Consider the following 21,949-nt stretch of genomic DNA (forward strand, 5'->3'; position numbering starts at 1 on the left):
CATCACTGCATATCTTAGCAGTACATGAGCCTGATATGGGACATATGTCCTGTACTTTCACATGCAGTGTCTACAGAATGTGTTAGATGTGTGGATGCTGACCACGATGCATACACACCATGTGGGCATATGTGTGCACACCCTTATGACGGTTCATCGCACCTCTTGTTGCGTGTACTCAGTCACTACTCCTGGCAGGGGTATACCAGCGTGGGCCATCTGCATTTGCCAGTGTATGTTCAGTCTGCCCTACACATGTCCCCCTATTCTGCATGATTGCAAGGTCTACTCATGTGCACATCCCTTGTTGTTCACACACTGCTGTCACTATTGCTGTGGGGGTAGGGTTTCGGCTGCCACAGCTCCTAAACCTGACTATGTGCAGATACAGCCATTCTTAGCATCCTTAGGATCCCTGCTGCAGTGCACTGGTGTGTCATGCTGACACATCTCCCCCCTCCTTTAGCCTTTTTGAAGATGCATGACAAGTAAGCCCTACACGTGTGTCACTTTGCAGTGTCCCATGCACTGAACACCACATGTTACAGCCTAGTCCCAGCTGATAATGTAGACCACTGTAATGCCTTATGCAATAGTGTATCTCTGCAGCAGTTGCCATTGTCCTACAGGTATATACACTGGTGTTCTACTGTATATGGGTGTTGTTCCAAACATGTCCCTACTGTAGGCCATGTCTCCCACCATTATGTTACTCCCTGTAGACACATTCCACAATGACAGGATGTTAGTTATCATGCAGGTGTCTGACATACCCTTCCAATACCCCATCATGGTTACCCCTGTGATGCCGTGCATTTCACAGCAACAATACGTGCACATGTACAGCATGCATTCTGGATTGGTGTGTTAGAAGTGTGCATGGCATATACCATAGCCATTACATGCCCGGTGTATTGGCAAGCATCTACATAAACCATACTCACCAGCTACAGGCTGCTGCCTTGGTGGTATCCTAGAGGGACCTACATAAGAGGGTGAGAGATGCAAAGTCAGTGGCCACAACTGTGGCAGTGCTACAGGGTAGGTGCATATTACAATACATCAACAGTACATTTCCACAATACTACCACATATGGACATCTGTTTATCACTACTATGCAGCAACAAAATATATCTAGGACATGTCAGGTATGCATGTTCTACCTCTATCGATGCGGATGTATATGCAACAGTGGTCTATGGATGTGCCCTGTGGCCTTACCTGCATGCTCCTCGGCTGGTGTGTGGGTGGCACCCACCTCCACAAAGGTGTCTGGCGATTGGTGTCTGGCGGATGGGCAGTTGCCACAAGGCATGTCCAGGAGCTCCTCCACGTGTCGGGGGTGAATGGCATGGCCCCCCTCTGTGGCAAGGTGATCCCCCTGACTGCAGCAGCATGCCAACAGGCATTGAGAAGCAGGTTAGAACAATGATGCCGGACCTGCTCATAACTGTGGTTGTGCAGCCCGAAATCATTGACCCTGTGGACTAGGTTGTTCCACAGGGTGGTCTGCTCCTGTTGATCATGGGCAGCCCGGCCAAACAAGGTTGCATAGTGATGAATTAGGAAATAATTAACAGGAAAATAATTTTCTTGGGTGGCAAAGCCAAGGTACCTTTTTGGCTGGGCTTGTATAGGCCCTAGGGCCAATAGCCTAGTACCCACCTATTAGTCCATCCAGCAGGATGCAATTTTCCGCTGCTGAGTAGGCTGGTAGCCTTGCATGAGACATCGTGCCTGAAAGACAAAGATGGACACAGGTGTGAGCAGGTCATGCAGCAAGGTTACCACAGTTAATACACATCTCTGTCACCCTCCCCCACCATATCAGCAACAACAAACTGTACACACAACTCAATAGGTATGGCTACAGCATACCTACCAGTGGGGCAGATATTGTACTGTACCACACTTTGTGCAATGCGTTTTTAGCCATGTTCCCTGTGTGCACAATCATTGCTGGCCTGTTAGAGACTATTCACCTGCATGGCATTGTCAGGGCCCCAATGGTTCCATATATGCCTGTGGTATGCCTGCTATGTGTGTGCTGCACATCTGACATACTGTGTTATTGCGGTTATCTATGCATGCTGTTGGACATGTTCTGGGATTGTGTAGACTATTACTACCAACATATGTTCTATAACAGTGACACAATAACATGTATATGTACTATTGGCCAGCAGAACCCCCTCTCCAAACTCATCTACCCAGGTTACCTGGCCACATCGCATGTGTCCCACCCTGGGGCCTCTTCATGTACTGGTCCAGCAATACCGTCAGGTGGAACCAACCCAGGGGATGTTGTCCCCCCCCCCCCGGGGGCACACAGACATGTTTCTGTCCCCTGCGGTCAGGTCCAGGGTCTATTCCAGAATGGGCTCCACAGACACATGTGGGATGTGCTACATCACTCTGGGGCACCCAGTACACATTCACAGGGCCAACATGCTCCTTCTACTCAGCCTTCAGGCCAGGCACCTACAGCATGTGGACTGCTGTTGTGAGTAGCAGTGGGTGGGAGGCTTGTTCCCATTGTGTCCATATTGGGGCCCATGGAGCATCTACATCACAGACCACACACACCATCCAGGGTATTTACCCACCACATGTCACATACCACCCCTGTAGGCTGTCCTCTATACCTGCCAACCCTGACCCTCCACAACTATACCTGCCATACTTCCCCAAATTCCCATTCCATAATTCACAGACAAGGGCAATGTGGTCCCAACAAGGGGTTCACATGTGACATACCCATCCATGTTGCACACACTGACAGCTGTAGCTGTGTGTATTGCTGTGTGTGCTGTTTCCTCTCTTATAGCATGTAGCACTGTGGTAGTAATATAGGGGACATGTATTTACATACATAAATGTTTGAGTATGTGTTTGTATATATGTAGACATGTGCACAGAGGTATATATCTATGTATGTGTAGATATATGTGATGTATATATGTGCTCATATATATGTCTATACATGGGTATCTGTATATTTGTGGACATACATGTAAATATATATAATTTTATATATTATATATGTGGACATATATGTACACATTTATATTATATATGTATACATATGTACACATATGCATACCTATATGTGGGGTACATTCAGACATCAGGTCCACAATCTCACAACATCTGCCTGCACAGCTGAACTGTTCTGCCTTGCTACAACACAGACAGGTGCCACACATGGACACAGCCTGATATTAGGGGGTATATGTAGGGCCAAATTGCAGGTAACCCTATTACACATCTATGGCATTCCTGCATGCTATAATACAGATTAACCAGAGTATCCTGCAAGGGGTGGGCTGTGGATCCCACATGTCCATCATAATGGCATTACTTCCACCACCAGCTATTGGCCACATAATATACATACTTCCCATTACACAACACACACTATGATGGCTTGCATCTTAACAGTCAGTGCTGCTCTGCACGGTTGTGGGGTATGGCCCACTACCCACAGGGACTGACTCTGTTGTCCTTAGCAATTGTTCAGCTGAACATCATTACAACACCTAAAGGCACATATAAAGCACTCCACATCATCCATCTCATTATTATGGACAAAGTACTATGGTCAATTACATACATATATACTTCACATACCTGTTCTGGGACTGCAGACTCTTCTAGAGTGGTATTTTTCTTTTTTATTCCATATACTCACTCTCTCTCTTGCTCTCTCTCACTCTGTCTGTCTCCAGTAAATGGAATGAGCTACTTTGCATAGATTGCAGCATGGAATTTGTAGGTGATGCACATGATCAGGTGATGGCCTCTACACCAGTGTCCTCCACTTGCTACCTGCATGCAGCATGCTGTGTAGTACTTCCAATTACCACTGTCATGGCAGCCAACTACTATAAATCCCTACATCAAGTGGGCGTGGTCCCTTTACCTTTCCTGTATGATGGACATCCTTCCTGTGTGTGGGCATCAGTGTTGCAGACAAAAGGTAGCAATACCTCTTGCAGGCGAACCTGCACACTCAGGCCAGCTACATATTTGTAGGAGGTTCCAGAACTACAGACAGAGTGTGAGTTATGTTGTTGTATGCATTTTATAGAACTGGTGTTACAGGTTGTGTGTACATACTAGTTTAGGTTGGAATGCAGTCTGTCTGCATAGCTCTCAACTGTGGGCCTATCCTCTTGATGGCCAGAGGTGTGCCTATTATGTTTTGTCTGTCCACCACACAGGTCTTGTGTCAGATATATTACTGGTAGTGTGTGTGTTGAGTGCTATCAGTACATGGCTACATCCATTTCTGTTTCTAACTTAATATTCCTGACTAAGGGTATGTTGCAGATTATCCTGTAACACCAGTGACTTGCTTAGTGTAGGACATCAGTTTTATACATATTGGCCTGTGTTCCAGCCTCTGTCCTCCACCTACATACCAGGCTTTGCACATATGACATGCTGTCAGGGGTTGGTCTGTAGGGGGCTGTATGTTATGCTGCCATTCCTGCCATCAGTCCACTGCTGTTGTGTCCCCCACACATACTGTGGGGTTAGGTCCATATATGTGTGGGCTTCACCTACACAATACATGTGTGCCCTTATGCACTCCAGAGGCCAGTCTATGTAACAGTGGTATATGGCCCTGTATTATTGAGTCTATGGGGGGAGCACCATAAATTATCTAGGCTGCTACAAAATGTGGAGTATCAAGGCTGAGCTGCCTTAAGGTATCTGGATGTACAGCACCATATACTTCACCTATATATACATTACTGACATGGATCTGGTTAATGCAGGGCTACTGCCCCCTGCCATACAAACTGTTCTGTTTGTTGGTGTGCTTATGATGGTGTCAGTTATGCCATGTTATGTAGCAGTTACAACCCATGTGGTCATACGACGTCTTTACCACCTATTGAGTTTGTACAGTGTGTAGATAGAGGCTGCTGAACTATACACCTGCATTACATAATGTTGATTGTTAGGTATCCAGTGGCCCAGTGTGTCTTTCCTATTGTACAATGTGAATGGCTTGGCCTGGACAGCAACAACTGTGAACCTTTCCAGACTACTGTATTACTGTAACCGGTCCACAGTAATATTACTCCATTGATATTGTTGTCAGTGCCTGAACAGCTGTATGGCATGGCATGTAAAACTGTAATAGTACATGATTAAAGGTTTTCATGTCTGCAAACCTGTGGGTGGTGTTTTACCTATGACCTCTCTGTGGGTATATGTTACAGGCAACGAATGTCATTTGTCTGGGTGGCACAAACAGTGTCCAGTCATTCAGGGGTCAACTGTAGGCATAGTGGCTGTTTCATATTGTGTGCACCTTCCACTTATGCATCTTACTGTACATATAACTGCATGTGTATGTGTAGTCACACACACACACACATATATATATATATATATATATATATATATATGTATCTGCATATATATATATATATATATATATATATAGATATATATATATATAAATATATATATATATATATGTATCTGCATATCTGTGTATCTGTATCCTGATAATGTTGATGGCTTCCACATCTTACATTTCCCATGGGAGCCAGACTGTACTGCATGATGGGTTACCAATACCAGCCTGACATCATACAGGTGGGATGTAGTACAGGTAACATCGTGTGCCCATGTTGTCACAGGCCTGGTTATGGGATCTCCAACACTTGGTAGTGTATTGCAGGGTGAGGGGGATGCCTATTTGTACAACACGTACACCCCATTAACGGTGCATGAGGACATATGTGTCATTTGTTAATCTGCCATTGCTATCTACAGATGTATGGCCATATATACCTGTATAGATATATATATCTGCTAACATATATAACTATGTCTGTATATACCTACATAGATATATATCTGCGTACACATACGTAACTTGCTGTGTATATGTAGACATATAGGTGTAGACATACCTGTGTCGATGTAGGCATTTGCATGTATATATGCTCATATATTTATATATTGATATATATGTATATATTATCAGAAATATATATATATATGTGTACAGATATATATATATATATATATATATATATATATATATATATATATATATATATATATGTTGTATATGTACACAGACATACATCTAGATGTTGGTATACATTCTCTGTACTGATGCATGACTGGACTGGATGATAGATTTCAGAAATCATTGGATATATGTGTATCTGGCATGGCTTAGTGGTACATCACCTTGTCTATGGTGTGCAGTGTCCTTGGTTCGAGCCCTGCAGGAGCTGTGTATTTTGTAGCTGGGCAGAACACGGCCCATTGGATACAGTGTGATGAAGGCACTTTTGAGCAGTTGTACGTCAGTTTGCACAGTGGTAAGCTACACAGGTTGAGTAATATAGAAACCGAATGAGTGTATGACACTGTCACCAGAAGGTCTGTGTTCTGCCCAGAGACGGTGTCTGCAAGGCTCAAACCCAGGACTCAACACATCATAGACGACATGAATTACCACTAAGCCATGACAGATATACATACATCTGATGGCTCCAGAAACATGTCATCCAGCACAATCATTCAACAGTACAGTAAGTGTACTTTAACATCTAGCTGTATGTGTGTGTGTACTTTAACATCTAGCTGTATGTGTGTGTGTGTGTGTGTGTGTGTGTGTGTGTGTGTGTGTGTGTGTGTGTATATATATATATATATATATATATATATATATATATATATATATATAAAATCTCGAAATAGTTGTAAATAACCAACTCTCTCCATGCATACATTTACACAAATCTGTCGACATATATATGTCAAGATATAGATATATCTACAGCAGAATATACATTATATATATATATATATATATATATATATCAATAGATATCATAGAGGATATGACAAAGACATATATGAACACAAACACCGTTAATGGGGGTGGGGGGGCTCAAGAAACACATGTCTCACACGTGGAGACATCCCCCTGCAATACATTACCGACTGTTGCAAATGCCATAACCAGGACCTGACAATACATGGGCACAAGATGTTAACAGTAGGCCATCCCACTTGTATTATGACACGTGGGTATTGATAACATATCATGCTGTACACTCTGTCCACCATAGTGAATGTACAACGTGTAAGCAATGAACGGTCTTATGATACCTATACTCAGGCACATGTATGCAGACACTCATATGCAGATATATATGTATACATATGTATACATATATATGTGACTACACAGACACGCACAGAGCTATGTCTAGGAAGATACACGAGAGGGTGCACACCATATTGAACTGCCAGTATCCCTACAGTTGCATCCTTATCTGATGGACATTGTATGAGTCACCTATACGAGAGACAAGTGCTGCCTGACACATATACCCACAGAGACATCAATGGATGTAACACAACAGACAGGTTGGTATACATAGGGAAGGTTCAGTTGTGTACTATTACAGTTGTATATGCCACGTCATATAGCTGATTATGCTCTGACATACATACAGAGTAATGCAACACACAAACATATCCTTTAGGACAGTAGTCCAAAAGCATCACATCCGTTGGTGTCTATGCCAAGGCATTTATGTAATCCAACAGAAAAGACTGACGTGGCCACAGCATAATAAACTATCCACAGTATGTCATGCAGATGTATCACAGTATGTCATGCAGATGTATAGCCCAGTCGCCTCTAAATACACAATGCATGCAATCCCTAGGGTAAGACCTGGGTTGACACTATGGGTGGCATCTGTCGCATAACAATGCATAGCTGTAATCATCACAATCACACTGATGGCAGTCAGCAATAGGCCAGCAGTGTTCACAAGGCAAAATGTATTGTAATATATATCTGCATACCATAGGGCAGCTTACTACTGGTAATCCTCAAATGTTGTAACACTCTGGGATACTTGTGGTTCATACCCCCAATACACTGCCTTACAGGGGCATAGCACACTGTTACATGCACTGACCTCGAGACCGCAGAGGTGCACACATGTGTTGTGCAAATGAAGCCCACATATATATGGTGCATATAGGCTGTGCACCATTAGTTATTGACAGCATACCTGATAACCAGCCAGTCAGATGACAGACTGCTGGACATGTTGTGTGTAGTAGGGGCTGTGTCCGTGGACATTACCAGGACATTATGTGTATGTGTGTACAGTACTATGGTCAGTGTGCATATGGCAGGGGTCTGTGGCCTTCACTATCCAAATAGCCATGCCTGACCCCTCACCCACCAAAGTAATGTCACCGGGGGGCACAACAGCAATCAGACACCTACAGTAAATATAGCAGAGGATATACGGTCCCATATATAATAATACTACATTTAATATAACCACATGTATAACAATACCTAACATATGTCCATACCTGTTGTTCCTGTGTTGGGATGGCAGGGTGTGTGTGTGTGTGTGTGTGTGTGTGTTGTGTGGTAGTGTGTTAATCCTCACAGGTACAATGACCCACTACTGCAGGGCTGAAGATACACCCATGGCACCAGATCCACAGGTTGCAGACCCCTGCGTTAGGATGATTTACGACTGCATGTGTATTGCACTTACGACACATGGCTCTTTACAGACTGTGGTAGATGCCATTGTTCTCCATCCATTTCTTTCTGATGTTACATGCCTCTCCAGTAGTAACCTTGTGTATCATATGTGGCTATGGCTGCATTGCCATTGGATGTGGGTATGCATTTACTCACAGGTGTCTGCTATGCTGTGCTGTGACCTGCGTGTTGAGCCTGCTATACTCGCAGGTACATGTGTATTCCCCCATACAATATGTATTCTGGAGTTGTGGCAGTCTGCCTGTAGTTTGCCTAGTGCTGTGTGACATGCCTAGCAGCCTACTGTAACTACCTAGTCTGCTGTTATGTCCAGTTATTTTCAGTACATACTGCTGTCAGGCCAGCATAACTGTTGTGTATTACTGACAAAGTTGTGGAATGCTGTACAGATGTATGTCATTCTCTACTGGGTAGTATGTGGACATGTGAACTCAGCAGCACCAGGTAGTATGTGCCTGGACAGACTGGCGTGTGTGCGTGTATACACTGTGTGGGCATGTGTACACCAGTATTGTGATATACCTATGTACATGGCTAGTAACAACCATATTGGGAGGCATGGTCCACATGTCACGCATGAAGGGGACATGTGTACAATTCTGGACTGACTGCAGAGTGCCACACTGTCCACATATAGTGGTCATATCCCTGCTGTAGTCCACAGCATCATTACTGTGCTAGCAGTGGGTCTGTACTATGCTGCCCCTAGGATGTCTGTCCGTAGGCAATGGTGCACATGTCTACAGCAGATACGACCTCCCACACCCAACATGTCTGTTAAAACACCTCTATGACAGTGGCAACAGTCTACATACATAACCACAATACATCTGTGATATCCCCTTGCACTACGGTGTTAGGATTAATGGTACTGAGGTCGGACTCTACTCCATGTTCCGGGCATATGGCAAACTGATATGTGTGCACATATATCCACATATCTATGTAGATATATATACATATACATATCCACATACATATATGGCCATATACATATCCACATACATAAATATGTATATATATATATATATATATATATATATATATATATATATATATATATATACATACACACACACGCATAAATACCACACATATACATACACACAGCACTGACTTCAAGTGGCTATGCGTCTGCTGTCAAAGGGAATCCTTTATCTGTCTGCCTGGGGCGACATGATGTACAGACCACGATGCTCTGGCAGAGACAGACTGCATGTGTTGCCCTTGGGATTCAGGTTACTGGCTATACCTCCTGGCAACCCCATAATGCCCAATCTAGGCAAGGTTCAAAGGGCAAATCCACCACTGTAACAGATGCAAGCATGCAAAACTGCCTGTAATGCGACTCAATGTTGGATGTCTAAACCTAAACAGTCACTCTCCGAAGCCACACATACAAATGGGGAACATTGATATCTGTGCAGTACCTGGGACATGGTGCAATGTTCCAGAGAGCACACCTGTAATACCTGGCTACAACCCTTATCACACATGTCGGGCAATAAACCAAGGCCACAACACTACAGGTGGAGGAGTGTCTATATTCACCAAGGTCATTCAGCCTAGTGTCAAACACAATGCATCTGGGAATCACCAAATGCAACTGACACTATGTAAGACTGCAATCCAAATTGCAGCTGCCTACTGATCCCCCTACATGGTCCAAGGTTCTCACTACACAGTTATATACATGTACTGGACAATATTAAGATATAATCAAACACCATAATACTGGTTGATTCCAAATACTCTGCCATTAACTGGGAAATCACCTTGTGTACCACCACCCTTTACCAACAGTTCCGGGAACATACACAGTCCAAACCCCTGGATCAACTAGTCCATTGTCCAACCAGGGTCTCCAATATCACAGACCTGGTCATTCCCAACATGGGTGTTTAATGCCCCACACCAGTGGCCACCCCTCATAGATCAGGTCTGACAATTAGGAAATCGCCGTTGACATCCACATCCCACCCCCACCCACCAGTAAGGACCCTCCATGAATACCCTCTGCAAAGCCTACACCATGCTACTCAAGCCAGACGTGACAAACCTCATGACACCCATGGAGATGGGAGCTGAATGTGCAACTGGTGATTCCTACACTAAGGCCACTGTGTGGGCACACCCACTCATGCATGCATTGTGCCATCCCACATAGACCCAAAACACTGTCCTACAAACAAGGAAGACAGTCTTGTGCTCCACTGCCATGAACAGTCTATACAACAGAAGACACTGTTGCAGTTAACAGGATAATCCCAAAACAGAAACTGCTCCCTTACCAACCTCAGTAAGAAGCTGTTATCCCTCAAAAACCACCACAGCTTGTTACATAAATATTATTTCCATAGATTCCAAAGACAACCACAAGGCATTCTATAGTTATGTCAGGATCTATACCGCAATGCTCAGAATTGCTCTGTGCTACAACAGATTGGCATCAAATATACTGATTCAAAGGAGTGTTCCAATATCTGGGCAAACTGAGTTAGTGCCACATTCAGCCTCCCTCACCCCCTAAAGGGCACATCTCAGTAACAAAAGGTTGTCAAATGCCAGTAATCATGGCCACACAGGTGGAATCTGCCGACTCCACTGCTAGGAATACAGCAGCCATGGGACCAGATGACATCCCTGGCTGTGTAGTACATGAACTACTACATAACCCTGCATCTCACCTAAGTGCCATGTATCATCATAGCCTTACCTCAGGCATCTATCCCACTGAGTGGTGCACAGCTACAGTTCCCCCTTGTGATCCCGGGAGTCCCATCAGTTTGACGAGCCTGATCTGCAAGGGCATGGAATGCATTATCATGCAACTCATTAACAAAGACATTGGCAACCAGTAAACACTGGACCCCACACCCTGGTTGGGTTCATGCAGGGCCAATCCTGTCTCCTGACTCTGTTTGACTACTTTGATTCAGTCCCTGGAGCTGTGGAGGAGAGTAAGGTGGTGCACACAGCCTATCTGAACTCTGGCAAGGCCTTCGATAACATCGCCCACTCTAGAGACATAGTTAAACATGCAGAGCTGGCCATAAACACCTGTGGCCTTGATGGGTTGCCAAATGACTTACCGACGGAACCCAGACTGTAAACGTAGCCATGTCTGATCCCTGCTCCAGACAATTGACTAATTTGGGTACATCAGCATCGGTCCTGGCACACCTCATGTTTGCCATCTACTTTCCTGAACTACAGGCCTACACTACTGAACTCTGGCTGGCAAAGTTCACAGATGGCCTCAAATTGAGCCATTATTGGATCCCCAAATGATGTGGATATTCTACAACATGGCTTTACAGGCACAGATGCTTAGTGCCAGAGCCATGGGCTGAAGCGTAATGGCATGTAATGTATAGTTACCCCCTTTGGACATACCGTGTACCTATGAAGTACCACATAGGTGTCAGTACACTAAACACAGACAGTGTGCTGACAGACATAGGGACACAGGTAGACAGTGGTCTTACCTTCATTAACCACATAGCGACAACTGTAAGGAAATCCTCCTATGTGGCACACCTCATCACCGAGGGCTTTACTTCCAGAGAAAAGGGGATACATGTCCCACTGTACTCATCCCTCATTACACCCTGTATAGAGTACAACACCCCAGTTGGTATGTACCTCACAGGACAGCTGCGACAGCTGGGAAGGCAGTGGAAATTCCTCACTATATGAATCCCATCCACCAAACATATGGCCTATGCTGACCATCTAGACATCCTCCAGCTATACTCTGTGGCATACTGTCTACACAGAGGCTATGTCAAACCCTGGGAAATGGCATCTGTAATGTGTATGTACTGCCATGTACAGTATATGTGTCTATGTGCTCTTATTACTGTAGCAAAGGGTACTGAGTGTCATGTCTAGGACACACAAGTATATCAGGCCTGCACAGCACTGTTATCCATGTGAATGTGTGACATGCAGGGGTAGCAACCCAGGGTACATGCTGTCACACAGGCATGCAGTGTAACATGGCAGTACTACTGTCAACAATGCTGTCCCAGGGAAGGGTGCAGTGTTAACATTACTACTGACAACAAGCACACCTGCGAGCATAGCTGCACTCTGAGGGCTCACTGTTGTTTTCCTGGTGTGTGGGCTATGTCACCATATATATGCCCTACTGGATGATACTCAGACATGTGGAATGTAACTGTGGGGTACCGTCGGCACAGCACATGTTAGTGAGGGCTGGGCTTACAACATGTAGTAATGACATACTCATTGCTGTCAAACATCCATCTGTTGACACATTCATCTAACTGCATACCACCTTGCCAAACTGGTGTCTGTCAGTCCCTCTACAGATGTGCAGATGGCAGGTCTCCAGCTGGGATACGTACAGGCAACTTAAGCTTGATAGGCCCTAACATGTGTGGCCAGCTGTGTACTACCTGTCACATATAGGGATCATCATCTTGTATGGGCCACATGCCACCGGTACCTACACTACACTACCATGGCCAAATGAACATGCTTGGGTACAGGTCTCCATCACAGACACTAACGACGTGTTGTATGACATGTCGCATACATGTCAACTGGACCAACTCGGTGGCCATGTGTAGAAGGCACCCAGAGGATTGGCTGATGCATGTCACTCTCACCCTGCCAGTCACTAACATGGTGTCTGTCAATAGATTGCCTGCTGGCACATGGCAGGTGGCATGGTACCAATGTACACACACCCCCTACACATCCAGTCCCTCCATGGACAACAGGCAGGTACACAGCTATGATCACCTGCAGAAATACACCATAGTACTGACATGTGTACATGTGCATTACTGAGGATAGCATTGTTTGTGTGTTAGTACACCTGTAGTAGGAAAGTCCCTGGCTGCCTTCACAACCACCACTCCCATTGCCATAGTCAGATGTGGCCACTGCTGTATTGGACATGACACGTAGCCTATTACACTAATCTCCCTAACAGCTACATGTGCCTTGCAGTACCAGCACAACAGTCTTGTATAAATGTGTCTGTAGGCATGGGAATCCCATTGAGGTCTGCCACGTGTGTATGTGTACATGTCTGCATATCTGAGAGTACACCATTCCAAGGCTACATACTCCTATTACAATACACATTGCCACACAGTAGTACAGATATTGTTGTTGTCGCCCATAGGTGTGGCAATGCAATGCAACACCCTACTATGCCTGTGGCATATGCATTACATGCATATCCCTGTGGCACCACTGTTGTGATATGCAATGGGTTGTTTTGGTGTCGTGGCCAATGTGTAATAGTGGGTATGTCAAGAGTATCAAGATGGGTTCCAGTGTGTACAATATCCAGTGGGGGATGTGGGTGCTGTGTACACTGTCTTTACACCATGGTACACCTGGTATATGGCCCACGTACCACTCTCTGGTGGCCACTGTCACCATCACCCATACAGGTAACAGATAACAGGAAACAGCCCACTTACACATGTGCTGTGTGCAGCCTACCTGTAACACATTGGACACATGGACTAGTTAGTTAGCAACAATACACCCAGGTCTCTAAGATGTGTGTCTACCTGTTATGTGTCCGTCAATGTGTATATTGTACGTGTCTGTGGATGTTCTGCATGTAACATGTGACCTGGTACACACCTCACCCTACAGATGGTGTCATGTGTGCAATGACAGCCACACAGTTCAGTAGCACTACATACCTGGGTAGGGGTCTAGACACAGTGTTGCCAAGTAAGGATGTGTGTGTATGTGGATGGGTTGACATAATGGTGCAGATTATACCTGTACCAGCAGGCCACCGGTCAATGTTGTATGGGCAATAACTGTTATACATACCTGTGACATGTGTGCAACTGTACACCAGATATGTCACGGCCATGGTGTCACCACAGTGACATACCTTTGTGGAATAGGACTGCAGGCCATCCTCCTGCTGACACATGTATGCCTACAGCACAAGTGGATAACAGTATGGGGATAACAGTTGGTGTTACCAACAGCTGAGATGCATCATAGCTGCATGGCTACACTACCTGACATGTATGCATTACACATTAACCCTGACAGCATCTTACACTGCAGTACTTTACAGCACACTTACAATCACCGTGTGCATCAGAACCATATTATCCTGTCCCTGCATTAATGTTATGGATGACAGGGATGTGACACAGGTATCATATGCACAGGGTGTGTGAAAGTCATCATAGCTGCATGGCTACACTACCTGACATGTATGCATTACACATTACCCCTGGCATCTTACACTTATGTACATTGCAGCACTCTACTGCAGTCACAGTGTGCATCAGAACCATATTAGCCTGTCCCTGCATCAATGTTATGGATGACAGGAATGTGGCACAGGTATCATATGAGCAGGGTGTGTGTTGCTGGTGTGCCAGAGGCAGAGGGTGGTCCAAACATGTGTCACCATGTGTGTGGGTGAGGGGTGTGGTTCTTTGATTGGGGTGTGGTGATGTGGTGTGTGTCGGTATGGGGTTGCCCTAGGTGTGGTTGCATAGTGTGTGGGTATGCATGCATACAGTTCTGCCATGTGGCTGCCCTACATGGGTGATGTTGGACAGCTGCAGACCATTCCTGGCAGGGTGTGCAGTTCACTGCTTCCAGCCATGGACAAGCTAACTGTACCTGCCAGGGGTTCCATGGGCAGGTGCAGGTACAGACCTTGAGGTGCTACTCTCCCATGATGATGACATATGTCCGCTGGAACCATGTCCCTCCTGGGAATGGCCAGGGCCACGTGCATGAGGCCTGCTGTGGTGTGGATAGCAGCCGCAGTGGTGTGCTGGGGCTGGTACTGCCACTACAGGAGTGGCTGGGTGCCCTGGCACGTCCACGTTGACTGCCAGCTGCTGGTGTTTCTGGCCTACATCCACACGGCCGTCGCACCACTCCCACCACACGTTCAAGCACAGATATACCACAGTCGAGAATGCCCATCTTCTCACACCACCATCTATCCATGGCCTTGGTATATTCACGGAGGGTAACAGCGAGTTCATGGAGGTTGCCACTTACAGCTGTGAAAGCAGACTGCTGCAGCCTCAGGCCCTGTCTGGTGTGCATTTCCATACATGCCTGTGCCTCTATTATGGCCTGAAACATGCTCCTGGTGGTACCAGTTGTAGCGCCTCTGCCAGGGGCATGATGACCTGTGGTCCTCCCACAAGCACCATGGTACATCTGCCAATGTGGTGGCCTTCCGGACATCTGGCTATGCCAACTGTGACCCCGACACAGTTGGCATGGACACCACACTTTCCTGGTCATTGCCACCAACCGCCAACTGTCCCTCTGCTATAAGAGGGTGATGACGCCTGTTGGCACAGTGTCTACCTCTGACAACCCCACCTGTGCCTCACCTGTACCATCATCATCATTGGTGTCTGTAAAGACACCTACCTCAGTTTGCATGCAGGAGGGACCCTGACCCACCTCGCCACCTGTGGGGGAAACAAATACACACTAAGGCCTGTACAGCATTGCATAACAGTACACACACTCACACTGAAAGTCCACCTTACTACCTCAATTTCCCTGGGTTTACAGACAGTCCCACATTCAGTTACATATGTGCCCCATCCTGCATGGCACTTGCTAATGTACACTCATTACTACTACCCATTAACATCATTCCTCTCCATGTCTACATGTGTGATCACAACACCTGACCTGTTACTCCATCACCTCCCTGACTTGGGTAGAGTAGGTTGTACATGGTCTCACTGCTGTCATCCTGTATTACCCTGTGTATGGGTAGTAATGGTGTACATGGCCCCTATATGGCTGGGGCTGCTACATTCATTACATATGTCACACAACAGAGCCTCATACTACAGTCTTGCTCAGTCCATGCCACATCTGCTGCAGAAGCGACCCATCATGCGGACAACAGTACTACCTGGATATCCTCACTGTTGTGCTGTGGTAATTCCCCATTGCATTTGCAGTGCTGCATATGTGGGTAGCCGGTTATCTATCTGCTGCTGGCAATATGATGTGTATACCTGGTATGTACTTCCCCTCCCAATGCATGTTCCATACTACAGACCTTGTTATGCTATCAGCTGTCCTGTGTTCACATATCAGACAGGTTGTCCTGGTGTCCCATGTCTCACTCCATGTACATGTACAGTGCAATCCCAAGGGGAAGTACTTCCATGTGGTCAATCCCACTATTGCCTGTACATATATGGACACCCACACACACAGACACACATGTACACACATCTGACATGCATCGTCCACATTCCACTAGACTGCACTTACAGACACAATCAACACACACACCACACTCCTACATGTGGGTTTGCACAACATTTGTACACACAGTCCTCCCATTACCTTCTGTCAACATGCATTACATGCATTACATATGGTGCTCAACAGCATGCAGTGCAACTATAGTGACTTCATGCTAGCAGCAGTATACATGTGTGTGAGGCATGATCTGTGTTGGTAGGTGCTGGCCCTTCCCCTTGTTAACACTGCACCCATGTACAAAGCGTTACTGTGGACCTGTTCAGCACCCTGCCTTGTACTGTGCAGTATACCTCGCAGGTGTAGAAACCATTGCTGCATGTGTAGTACTGTATCAGTTATGTCAGCTCCACTGCTCACAGCCCCTATGTGTTATAGCAACTCATACCTGGGGCAATATGTGAACAGATATCATTTGTGAATGCCCGATGTCTGTGTTACAGATCACAACATCAGCAGTGCATGTATGACCAGTACAAGACTATTACATTGACAACCAGCAGACCTTACCATGGCTGTGGGGGGTGCCCTACACATGCCCCAGACCTCTGCATGGTTGCAAGGTCTACTCATGTGCACTTTCCTTGTTGTGCACAAACTGTTGTCATGAGTGCTGTAGGGTCAGGGTTACGTTTGCCACATTTACTTAACCTGATTGTGTGCAGCTACAGCCATGGTGGTGTTGATTCACACATGTCCCTACTGTAGGCTGCGTGTCCTGCCATACATCACATCCCTGTGGACACACTGACAGGATGTTAGTTATCTTGCATGTGTCTGTTGTACCCTTCTGATACCCCAGCATGGTCTCTACTGTGTTGCAGTGCATTTCACAGCAACAAAATGTGAACATGTACAGCATGCAGTATGGTTAGGTGTGTTAGATGTGTGCATGGGATATCCCATAGCTATTACATGCCCAGTGTATTATCATGCATGAACATGAACCATACTCACCGGCTACGGGCTGCTGCTGTGGTGGCATCCTGGAGGGACCTACATAGGGTGTGAGAAAGTTGATGTCAGTGGTCACAGCTGTGGCATTCATAAAAGGTAAGTGCAGCATTACTTTACATCAACAGTACAATTCCACAATATTACAGCTTATACACAACTGTTTATTACTACTAAATAGCAGCAGACTATGTATATGACATCTCATATTTGCATGATGTACCTGTACAGATGCAGATGCATACACATGAGTGGTGAACTGATGTGCCCTGCGGCCTTACCTGCACGCTCCTCAGCTGGTGTGTCGGTGGCATCTACCTTCACAACGTGCCCTGCCAAGTGTTGTTGCTGCAGGCGGGCAAGTGCCACAAGGCTGCTGAGAAGCTCCTCCACACGGGTGAGGGGTGGATGGGTGGGTTGCCCCCCATTGTGAGGTGGTCCCCCCGTACAACAGCTGCATGCAGACGTACACGGCAAAGCAGGTCAGTGCAATGATGCCGGACCTCCTCATAGCTGCAGTTATGCAGTCAGACATCATTGATCCTGTGGACTAGCTCGTTCCACAGGGTAGTCCTCTTCTGCTGGTCATGGGCTGTCCACCCAAGCAGCTGTTCGTAGTGCTGTACCAGATGGCTGATAATAACCTCAGTCTCAGTGGCGCTGTATGAGGGCAGACGACTGTGTGCCACGTTTCCTGGAAGACATAAAAATGGAAACAAGTCTGAGCCACCCATACAGCAGGATTACCATAGTTCTTAATACACATATTTGTCTCCTCTACCATATCAGCTACAACAAACCATTCAAAGAATGCAATTGTTATGTCAGCTGTTTACCTAGCATTGGGACATATGTTGTATTGTACCAAGCTTTGTGCTATGTGTTTGTGCCACGCTTTGTGCTATATGTTTGCAGCCATGCTCCCTGTGGGGACACTATCTTTGCTGGCCTGTTACAGACTATTTCATCTGCATGCCATTGTCAGTTCCACTATAGATATATATATATATATATATATATATATATATATATATATATATATATATATATATATATATATATATATATATATATCTATATATATATATGTGTAGATATATGTTGTACGTTGTTGCTACACCTATGTCTATATGAGTATCTGTAGACATATACGTCACATTCTGCATCACACAGATATTTATCTATATGTGGGGTGCATACAGACATCTAGTCCACATTCTGTAACGGACTCATTCACAGCTGCACTGTTCTGCCTTGCTGAAACGTAGGTGTCACATGTGAACACAGACTAACATTTGGGTGGTAAATATGGTGAGAGATCGCTGGTACACCTATTATACACCTATGGCATTTGTGCATGCTGTATTACACATTAACATGACTGTCCTGCAAGTGGTGTGCTCTGACACCCATGTGTCTATCATGATGGCAGTACTTCCACCACCAGCTATTGCCCATACTAACATAACACACACAGATGTTATGGCTGACGTCTTTGTCATTCATTGCTGATCGACACAATTGGCAGGTATGTCCCACTGCCTGCAGGGACAGACAGTATTGTCCAGAGCAGTTGTTCAGTGGAACATCATTACAGGGACAACTATAGATGGCACATACCAAACATTCGACATCATATATCCTATTAATCTATACCATATACTACATTAAATTACATACAGTTATGTTTTACATACATTTTTTTTTTTTTTAGGAAGGGTGTGACTCCTTTCCAGTTTTGGCTTTTAGTTTTTTTTTCTGACTGTGTGTGTGTTTATCTTTTTTTTCCTTCCCTCCCTCTCTCTCTCACTCCACTAGAGCGACGGAGTTGGTTTGAATGGATTGCAGCATGGCATTTGCAGGTGATGCACATGATCAAGTGATGGGCTCTGCACCAATCAGTGTGCAACAGTTGCTAACTGCGTGCAGCCTGCTGTGTAGTGATTCAGTTATCCACTGTCATGGCAACCCAGTACTATAAATTGCTGACTCATGTGGGCGTGGTCCCTTAACTTTTCCAGTATGGAGGACATCCTTCCTTTATGTGGGCAGCAGTGTTACAGATGGCAGGTTGCAGTACCTCTTACAGCAGGACTTGCAGACACAGGCCAGCTACACAATCGTAAGAGGTTCTAGACCTACAGACAGAGTGAGTAGTGTTGTTATGTGTATTGTATATTGCTGGTCTTGCAGTGTTTGCGTGTACATAGTAGTTTAGGATGGAATGCAGTCTGTCTGCATAGCTCTCAACTGTGGGCCTATCAACATAATGGCCAGTGGATTGTCCATTTGCTTTTGCCTGTGTACCTCACAGGTCTTGTTCTAGATATATCCACGGCAATCTGTCTGTTGCATGCTATCAGTACATGGCTACATCCATTTGTGTTCCTGATGTCTTATTCCTGCATAAGGGTATGTTGCAACAAATCCTGTAACACCAGCAATTTTCAGGGTGTGTAACAGCAATATTGTGAGTATGGCCTTGTGTTCCTGCCTCTGTCCTCCACATATATGTGTGGCTTTGTCCTGCTGTGATATGGTTAGGAGTTGTTCGGTAATGGCCAATCATTATTTACTGCTTGCATTCCTGCTATCATCTCAGTCATATCATGGACTCCAACATTTGTTGGTCAGGGTCCATACATGTGACAGATACATAGACATTACCACAAGTAATACATTTCCCCCTAGGCCTTAATTACAGGGTGTAACTGGAGGCTGCTGAACTATATCTGTTATTGTTTATTATTAAATATCTTGACGGCAAATCCTTTGTGTACAGTTGTACGAATTGAAGGGCTTGGCCTGGACAGCATAGTTTGTTATATATCCGCACTGTCTGCATCTACTGTTTTGTGTGGGCCTCGCATTCCTCACTGATTAAATAAGTCAAATTCTATGTGCTGTAAGTAATGGCATACATTATTGTATAAAAGACAAATAAAGGTTGTCTGTGTATACATATCTGTGTGTCGTGTCATGTCCTCTGAATTGTGAGTGGGTATATGTGTAATGTAAGTATTGCTTACCCCCGTGCAAACACACTTACAAATGCTTACTACTGCTTATTTGTGCTTACACCTGCTTACTAGTGTCTTATTCATTATGACACTGACACTTTACATGTGCATTTAATGCAGTACTCCTGTTCAAGTATAAATTTTAATTTAGTAGGTTATACAGCAAAATGATGTTGATATACAGATTTCACATGGAAAATAGAATGTGCTGCAGTGGGACTCAAACCGGGAATGCATGAGCATTAGGCGGATGCTCTGCCCACTACACTATTGCGGTTCTGCTTCATTTGCATATTTCTACCTTAATGTCATACCCATGCTCCCTTTCCCCGGCCCCCAAGCTCCATGTTGGGAGGGTGGCTTAATGGCTAAGGTGTTTGCCTTACTTACACAAGGTGCAGGGTTTGAGTCTCACCAGGGATAATTGGCTAGGCTTAAAATCGCTCGCAAGGGCAGTTAGTTTAGTACTAAACTATGAACCTATGTACACAGCATCCATCCATTCTCCAGTTGCTAGCCCTGCCATACCATACCTCCACACATTTCCCCTCTCTGCATGTCTCGGTACTCCATTATACTGTCTCGACCCAGCCTTCTGCAGGCTCTTCATCCATTTAGTCCACGTACGTTCGAGCCTTCCCTTGGTCCTCCTCCGATACTGGTAGAAACATCTATGTGACCTACAAAGTTTGGTTCGTCCTGCCAGGGATGGACCTGTTGTGTCACGAGTAGACTTTGCTGGTCTACACTGTTTCTCCCACTGGTAGCATCCTGCCAGGGGTTTGAGAAGCAGCGGTTTGCTCACACACCAGACCAGCCTCATCTCCCAGTTCCGTGGATGAAATGCCCCAGGTGTGACATTCTGTCCATGAAGCACACCCCCACTGCATGCACTGTTTTTCATTCCTCTCTTCAGCATTATGCAAGACTACTGTTCTCACAGTATGTGTGGACAGGCACTGTTCATTGATGCTCACAGACTGCTCAGAATAATGTGATTAAGCAATGTGCACATTTGCTGGTATTAATGTACATACATTTCATATACTGTTGACTGCGCTGGAAGATATGTTTGTGATAGCAGCTGATTGTATATCTGCCATGCCT

This window comes from Protopterus annectens, chromosome 17.part0 (genome assembly GCF_019279795.1).
Source record: "Protopterus annectens isolate FY-2018-M chromosome 17.part0, PAN1.0, whole genome shotgun sequence".
Taxonomy (NCBI): Eukaryota; Metazoa; Chordata; order Ceratodontiformes; family Protopteridae; genus Protopterus; species Protopterus annectens.